The sequence below is a fragment of the Mytilus californianus genome, unplaced genomic scaffold (genome assembly GCF_021869535.1).
Source record: "Mytilus californianus isolate M0D057914Y unplaced genomic scaffold, xbMytCali1.0.p SCAF_5, whole genome shotgun sequence".
In the NCBI taxonomy this organism is placed as follows: Eukaryota; Metazoa; Mollusca; class Bivalvia; order Mytilida; family Mytilidae; genus Mytilus; species Mytilus californianus.
This window is the reverse complement of record NW_026262701.1, coordinates 111,420,935-111,429,695: the sequence shown is the minus strand read 5'-3', so window position 1 is coordinate 111,429,695 and position 8,761 is coordinate 111,420,935. Positions and strand designations below refer to the sequence as shown.

General features: G+C 32.9%; 1 long non-coding RNA gene across 1 annotated transcript; it reads left to right on the top strand.

Annotated features, from left to right (window-relative positions):
• Positions 1 to 2,486: 2,486 nt before the first annotated feature.
• Positions 2,487 to 8,481, top strand: LOC127703236 (uncharacterized). The gene is made up of 3 exons (XR_007982837.1): positions 2,487 to 2,587; positions 7,984 to 8,089; positions 8,436 to 8,481. It is a non-coding gene; the product is annotated as an uncharacterized LOC127703236 (long non-coding RNA).
• The last annotated feature ends 280 nt before the right edge of the window (positions 8,482 to 8,761 follow it).

Below are 8,761 nucleotides of genomic sequence, written 5' to 3'. Positions count from 1 at the left end.
TAAACTGTTTATAATTCACGGATTAATAAGAGATTTGACAGAAACATTTACGTGCATCTTTTTCGTAAAATATGGCTTCCTGACGCAAGTCTAGAAATCATACAGTTTCAAATACACAATTGGTCTTAAGTTGTCCAGAAAATTGGACATCTCAACAGTTAAAAAAAAGTTGCAACTGTTAGGAATGGCCGTACAAAAAAATGTTCCAAAATCCGTTTTGAAACAATTTTATTTAGAAAACAAAGTTAATTCCGAAAACGAAGAAACACTCGTTATACCTATGCAAACCGCAGAGAGGAGTTCGGACAGAAGAAACCGTTGATATCCCGACAGAAGTATTACGCAATCCTCAAGTTGAAGAAAGAAGCACGCGTAGCGATACCATTAACGCCTCAACCGGAAGTATGCAAGTTGGAAGCGTGGGTGACAACAACATGGCCGCTATCATAATTCAGCGTAGTGTCAGAATCTTTCGCACAAAAACCAACGGAAAGTATACATGCTAAGAAATTTACTGGCGCAGTAGTACCAGAACAGAAACATGGAAAATGTACCCCTCACTGGGCACGGAGCTGTACAGAGCCGTCCTACACCACCATCTATTGAATATGCGTTAACTAACTCGACAGGAGTCAGATCGGATTCATATTCAAACGTTGATATAGTAGTGGAGCGGCAAATGTTGAAAAAGACGCTGGTTAACGAGTTTAGATAACCTAAATACATGGAATATTAATGTCTTAAAATACCTATCGATTATTCAACTTCAAAAAATTATTTGTCATAAATGTCAATGTGGTGGCAATGACGTTAACAACGACGTTACCAAATGGTCATTGAAGACCCTACTGCTGTTTCGATAGACTAATCTCATAATTAACCCTTTTCTAAACATGATTTGTGAACTAAATTGGTTAATATGGTTACTCTTGAACTTTATACATTATAAAGGCATTTAAGTGCTATATTTAAAGCACAGATCATCTGAAAATTGTGGAAAAAAGCACAATAGAATCACTGTTTTTCACCTAGCATTATTTGCACGTGCAATAAATGTGTATTTTAAAGCCGTCGTATACTACTTCAATCGACCAGATTTCCTTTTTAAACAAAATTAGTATTAAGCAAGATAATTGTTTAAACATCTGTATTTTATCAGAATTTCAATTCCGGATAGTTGTCATACATGAACCGACACTGTTCTGGTTTCTAGTTATAAGCCCACATAAGGCAATTTTCGATGGTCATTTTAAGGACGCCATCACGAGTTGGTTGACCGTTACTGAATATTCGTTTCACAGATGATAGCGGATATGTTCCTAATGTCGTAACTACATTCCCGTCTTTTTTCCCGAATGCGACCTACCGAATTAGACTTATTACCGGGATTGTACTAACATGAGCAACACGACGGTAGCCACATGTGGAGCAGGATCTGCTTACCCTTCCGGAGCACTTGAGATTACCCCCAGTTTTTGGTGGGGTTTGTGTTGCTCAGTCCTTAGTTTTCTATGCTGTGTTTTGTGTACTTTCGTTTGTTTGTTGATCTTTTTCTTTTTTAGCCATGGCGTTGTCAGTTTATTTTCGACATAGGAGTTTGATTGTCCCTTTGGTATCTTTCGCCTCTCTTTTGCAGTTAACTTGTTAACTTTAGAATTTCTGAAGGTCTGCAGTTTATTTATGTTGTTAGGTATTGTTTATTAGTCGTGTTTGTTGAGTTTAACCGTAAAAGTGACAATTATTGTAGAGTGCGTTTGGTTCTCAGGTGTGTTCGATTTGTTGGATATTCAAGTAAAAGAACAATTACACTCGTTCGTTAAAACTGACTCCGTCTGATGCCAAGAAAAAATGATCTAAATTTGGAGTTGACACATACATTACCTGCAGTTTTGTATTTGCTGAAATTTTAAGGAAAAGCAACAGTCTAGTAAAAAGTCGGCTTAATGCTGCGGCAGTGATCAGACGTGATGATTTATTTATTTATTTCAATGAACTATGTAATGATAAGTAAACTGATTCAACCATATTTAGGTGTCACAGGTCTACACAAGTTAACAGAATTTGAAATCAGTAGCACGACTGGAAGCACCAGATATGAAGCCAGATTTATCAAATTTTTTGTTGGTTGAGAGAAATGTTGACCCGACCTCTCGATACATTAAAGTTTTTAATTTGCAAGAAAATGTCTTATGGAAAGTGAAAACATTACATACCATGCTGAAAAATTAGCAAATCTAAATGATGTTGCTGTTAGAGCATATGTCGCTGATGTGATATAATGAATAAAGCATCAGAATTTGCTCAATAACGCAGTTTATCATGCTGCATGTTTGACCTCATGTTTAACACAAAGACCAAATTATACAAAGAGTAGTTAGACTCACATGGCGTGCCAATTTTTGGATTGGCAAAATTTTCCTACACCCAAACGTTGCTTTTACAGAGTGCACGTACAAATGTATTACGTATTGCTTATTTTGCAGGATTCACCATCACTTTCTGCATGCTAATATTGTTAAAAAGCATTTGCAAAGAGAACATTGAGAAGTAATCCACTTATAATTAAAGTGAAGTAACCTATTCTAAGGTAAGTAAATAATTATGATGCAGGGATTTCTTCAACATATATATTGAAATTCTAATTATATATGATGCTAACAATTTGTACTATTTGTGAAGTCAGTGTGCTTTTGCTTTACTGTAATGCATGTGTTTATTTTAGCTTTACTGTTAACCTTTTGCTTGAAAATACACGTACAACAAAATAAATTGAAAGATATACAATGTTTCATGTGTTTTTCTTGTAATAACATTAAGATTTATCTCTCTTCAATTTTTATTTATCTCCATTTTATATGAACCATCAAACATTTTTTCAATATAAATTTATATAAGACTTAAAACATGAGGAAAATAATGAGCAATTTATGTCATATCTATCTTTTTTCAATAATATTTAGGCCTTTATCAAATTTACTGTCATTTACAGGTTTAAATAAACTGTATTTGTTTCAGTTTGTACATGTATTTTGTGCTTTTCATGTAAATATGTTCTGTGTTTATGTTAATGTTTATGTTCATGTAAAATAGTGTCTGTACAATTTTTGATTTGCTTTATGTGCTAATCTTGCAGCTACAGCTTAGTATTCGGTAATATTAATTAACATGGCACATTTTCCACCACTCACATTCAAGGTTGAAAAACTTACAAATCAACTAGATTTTGATCTGTACACCAACAGTAGATTTTATTATAAATGTGGAAGTCAGAGAATTTTTCATAACTGGATATCAATATTATCACCAACAAACCATATAAATTTAACCAGCTTGATAAACAGGATAAAATCATTAATAAGATATTATAACAGAATTAAATCCAGCAAAAATATTTCAAGAATTTTGGCTTTTCTACAAAAAACTTTCCAATTACCCGTTCACAACCCTAAAGGCACTTTCAGTTAAGGAAAACAAGACAAGAGAACTAATTTATCAGCTGACAACTGTAAAAAGAAAACTATGGATAGCATCTTCAAACCTTCCAAAACTAAAACAGGCAAACAAAAGGAAAGAAAGACAGAATCTTAAATTAAAAAGAAAGCTAGGGACTGCAACAGCATCTCAATCTCCAAAACTGAAAACGCTGTCAAACCAACAGTCAACCGAAAAAAATTGGTGTTGGAAAAGAGTAGCCAATGCAATCTACAAAATGCAGACAGTGTAAAGTTGAGGGAAGAAATATCATTTTGGCAGACACAAATCTTGCAACAACAAAAGGAAGACCTTGCTCCAACATTAAAATTTAAATTGAAAGAAGAGGGAAGAGGAAGCCCCTACTCATGCCAAGTTAGGGAAGCTGTTTACAGCTGTCTGCAGTTCAATGTTTCACGAGAAAACATCTCACCACTAATTAAAGAAATTGTCCGAATTTTTACTGGAGTGGACATAACTACTTTACCAGATCCATCATCAATTAGTATAATGGCAAGAGAAGCCGGTATTTTGTCTGAACTACATTTAAAAGAAACTTTGTCGAACAGTAACAATTTAACCTTACTGCTGGATGCCACGACCAAGAAAGGACGCCATTATTATGATGTAATGCTATGTATAGACACACAAGATTTTACATTAGGTAATTTAAGCTCTGTTAGTTTAAATAGAGACAAAAGATACCTATTAGGGATATTCAAAATCATAAATTGAATTTAAACATAAAACTCCACTCTGAAGTAACTGTATTATAAAAAATCAATGTATGACTTTCTTTGAGATATAATTAGGGCCCCGCCGAATGGCGGACACCCTATAGTAATCAGTCTGTCTGTCCGTCCGATGCAAAGTCTGTCCGCTCTTTATTTAGAGAACCGTTATAATTTCAAAGTTTCATGTATATTAACCAACACCAGAGGGTGTGCCATAATTTATGTACAACTTCCTAGGTCAAAGGTCAAGGTAAAAAACTTGGGTTTTAGTAGACAAACCAACGTCCTATAGTAAAAATCGTGTCTGCTCTATATCTTGAGAACCGTTATGATGTCAAAGTTTATACTTGACATGTATATACACAAACACCAGAGGGTGTGTCATAATTTATGTACAAATTTCTAGGTCAAAGGTCAACGTCAAGGTAAAAAACGTTGGTTTCAGTTGACAACCCCATGTCCAACGATGTCAAAGTAGAAATTAAATACTGATTGCTTGATTTTTTTACGTGCTTATTCACAAGATTACAGTATGCAGGAAGATATGTCACCTTACCTGGATACATTATTCTAACTGTAAGACAACCAGTCCTCATAGGCGAATAAAGGGTTGGGCCTTGGCACCCCCTTTTTGTTTTAAAAATTTGGTTGATTATATAGGGAATCACTGAAGCATGACTGGATTGGGGCCCCTCTTAGGGCTGTCAGTGGGACCCCTTATGAAAATTTCTGGATCTACCTCTGTTCCTTAATGTTGCGTGCTAAGCGAAGAAGCAGCAAACACCAATTTTAAAGTCTTAGGTTTGACCCTGCTGGAGTCCAAAGCCACTGTTGGCAAACAGGCTACCACAAGACTACTGATGCAATAATAAAGAGAGGACACCATTAATATGGTATAGACCATGTTGAAAGGCTAGTCATACAGAAGTTGAACTACTTAGACCAATCTGCCACTGAAGCCCCAATACTGAACAACCAAAACTTCATTAAATACAGGGATTTATGATTCTACAACAAAAACTTTCTTTGAATGATTATTGGTGTTTAACACAACATTAAAAGGTTTTAAATATTGCGTTTAGCCATCAAAATCACATTATGATATCAGTTTTGACATGTTTAAGATATAAAAATCAATGCTGAAAATATACATATGCATACAAAGGGTGTGTTTTAATTTCTATATGTACTAAAGAAATTTCATGTGGTACTGCTGAACAATATACTGAAGCCACTGTTGAAATGCTTGATAATATTAGTTCACCCGAAAATCCTATCGTATCCAAAATATCAAATTTTATGACTGATACGAAATTTTTTATGATGACAAATCTGGAGATCCTGGCTTTTTACAACATTATTTAGACATGGTTGGAATTTCTCATATACCGATAATGAAATTTAAAGGAAACAGATTCAACACCTATTTTTACAATGCAGCTGGAACTTTTTCGATTCATCAACATCTTTTGCAAATATTTCTCTTCATCAAAAATTCGGCCGAATATTCTTCAAAATTCCATCATCCATTATACTTTCTATATGCCAAGCCATTGCTCTTGTGTGTCACCATTTAACAACACCATATTTTCATCTTGCTGCTTCAAGACCAACAGCCTTGCATATGTCTTCAGTCTACAACCAACTAATTTCAAGTCTTGAAAAAATTTCAGAAAAACCTCAACTTATTTTTGATAAAAATTTTAAAATATTTTCATTACAACATTTGGAGACCAAAAAAAAACAGAGAAACCGGATTTAGATTATCAAATATTCGAACAAACCGAAACTAGTAATCGGGACATTGTTTTAGAAGCCGCTCTACTTATTTGTTGTAATTTATTAACTAAAAGCAGAAAACTTTTTGGCGATTTTTTAAATGGTGGCAAATATTCAAACCCGTCAGAAGAAATGATCCTAACTTCAAAATCATGTCCAGCCAACAACATAACAAAAGAAAGACTAATGGCTCAGATAGATCGCCAAAAGACCATTGCTCCAAACACCAGCATTTCCACAATAAATTCAAAATTAATGTTTAAAAATAATGGCACAGCAGATTTGTTGAAAGAAAAAACGGAGGAACAGAAAAATACTCTCATAGTTAAATGCAGACAAATGGGGAAAGAAAAAAGACAAAGAAACATCAGAGATTTCATTAAAATTTATAATGAAAAATCAACAATTATTGAAGCCAGAATAAAAGAAAAGGAACTAAAGGAAGCCAAAATTCAAGCTGAAAAGGAAAAAATTATTTTAGAAATCAACAATTTAGGCGGAAAATGGACAAAATTAAACCAAATTTATTCTTTTATTTCAACTTGCAAAACCAAGAAGCTTAAAATAAATGCCATTAAAGCACAAATAACGTATCGCAAAGAAATAGAAATCCAAAAAGTTGATACCAATTCAAAACATCTTTTTAAAAAGTCTCTTGACCTTCCTGAGCTTACAGAAAATAAAAAAAAAAATAATACAGAGAAGAATCTGTAGAAGACATGGAAACCAATGCTTCAACAATTGCCAATGATAACCATGACAACGACTTACCAATGAGTATTGCAAGCGATAGCAACAACAATGTCACATGTATTATGGACACTTCCATACATGAAGTGCAAAATGACAACCTTCCAACAAACTATGTAGGCAAACATAAACTTCATATATGGGATGAAGGAAGCAACAAACTAACGGAGTATGATGGAAAACTTTTAGATTATAACAGCTCAACAATGACATTTAGGGTAATTTCCTACTTCTTGAATACCCTCAAGCGCATGTATTCATCAGCAATGTACTATGCACAATAATACTCCACACACATCATTTAATGTCTTCACACTCATATTGTATTCCATAAAACTAAATAATTTAACAGTTATAATGTTGGATTTAAAATGACTATGCTTACCCTAAACATGCCATTAGGATATAATCCTAGCAATTTTTAGTTTCACCATAACAATACATGTGATTTTATTTGAATTCACCAAAAATGAAATAGGAAATTAAATCATAAAACCAGATTTGGTTGGTTATGATTTATACTGCAGTCATTTTTTAACACATTTTATTACCATAATGAATAATTATTTTCCTTACTCCTAACAGATAAACACATAATTTTGAATTGATGCTTCACTAGTTATACTAATTGCAAGAGAATATTACTATTTTCCAAGCCTAAGTTGTATATCATAATAAGTTAAACATTAACTAGTAGTGAAAAAATTGTAACTTTAATGTTAAACTGAAGAAACACCCTGAAAAGTAGCCCATATGTATAGAAATGAGAGTTGTGCATGATTACCAATGGGTCAACTCTCCACCAAAGACAAAACAGAAGTTGCTGACGGAATGTTCTTTATTTCAATTACTATGCTTTTACATAGGTTCCACTTAGAACTACTAGTAGTATTTTAAAATATTTTCATTTAGGTTTCAAGCAAAAACAAAAAATTAATATTTAAAAAATAATTGAGAATGGAAACAAGGAATTTGTCATAGAGACATCAAAGATCAGAAAACTGCACAAGGCCACCAGTGGGTTTTCAACGCATTCAGAAAATCATGCACCCAAAGGCTGGCTTTAGCTGGCCCTAAACAATAAGGTACAATGTGTATACTTCAATGGTGAAATTCATGATTATATATCTACAGGTACAAACAGGTCTTTAAGATCTTGAAATAATTTACGCATAAGTGACAATTTGCATTATTGGTTCTTTTGTTATGGAAAACCTTGTTTGTCATTTTAGCTTTTCATTCATTACAGGTTGCATATTGGAACAGCAAAAAAGGACACAAAAAAGACTACGAAAATATGACCTTACACTGCAAGAATTTGAAGATGATTTGAAGAGTGGTGATCTAAAAATAATGTAGGTCAATGTGCTTTTATAAGATAGATTAATTTAAAAAAAAAGAGTTCACTCGATACATTTATGCGCTTCATTAAAAAAAGGATGTTTTGACATATTTTACTCAAAGTAAACTAGTTTTATCAAATTTTACTAATACTTCTAAATTGAAAATTTAATTACAATGAATAACAAAATTGCACAATGTTAGGGTGAACCTATTTTATCTATCCAAATTAGATATAAAAAAAATTGGTTCTTGTAATTGTGAAATGATATTTTTTTTTTTTTAATTATAGTATACAAAACTATTTACTATAATTGTAACATACCATTCATAGTTGATTTTATATATTCTTATTTTCAGTAACTAATTTCAAGTAACAGACTACAGAAGAAAAGTGCCATTTCATTACATGTGAGCAACACAAATAAACTTGAGTTACCTCTCTTTGATTAAACACTTTTAATGGAAAATGCCTACTTATCAGATTTTGAAAAGGTTAATACTTGATTTAAAATAGCCAACCAATGAAATTGCTGGGTGTTTTTAGACAGGTGAAGGTCATCAGATATTGATTATTTAAAGGAAACACATAGGTATTGGACTTGGATTTTTTTCCTGACATAGCTATAGTAGTGGAGCGGCGAATGTTGGAAAAGACGCTAGTTAACGAGTTTAGATAACCTAAA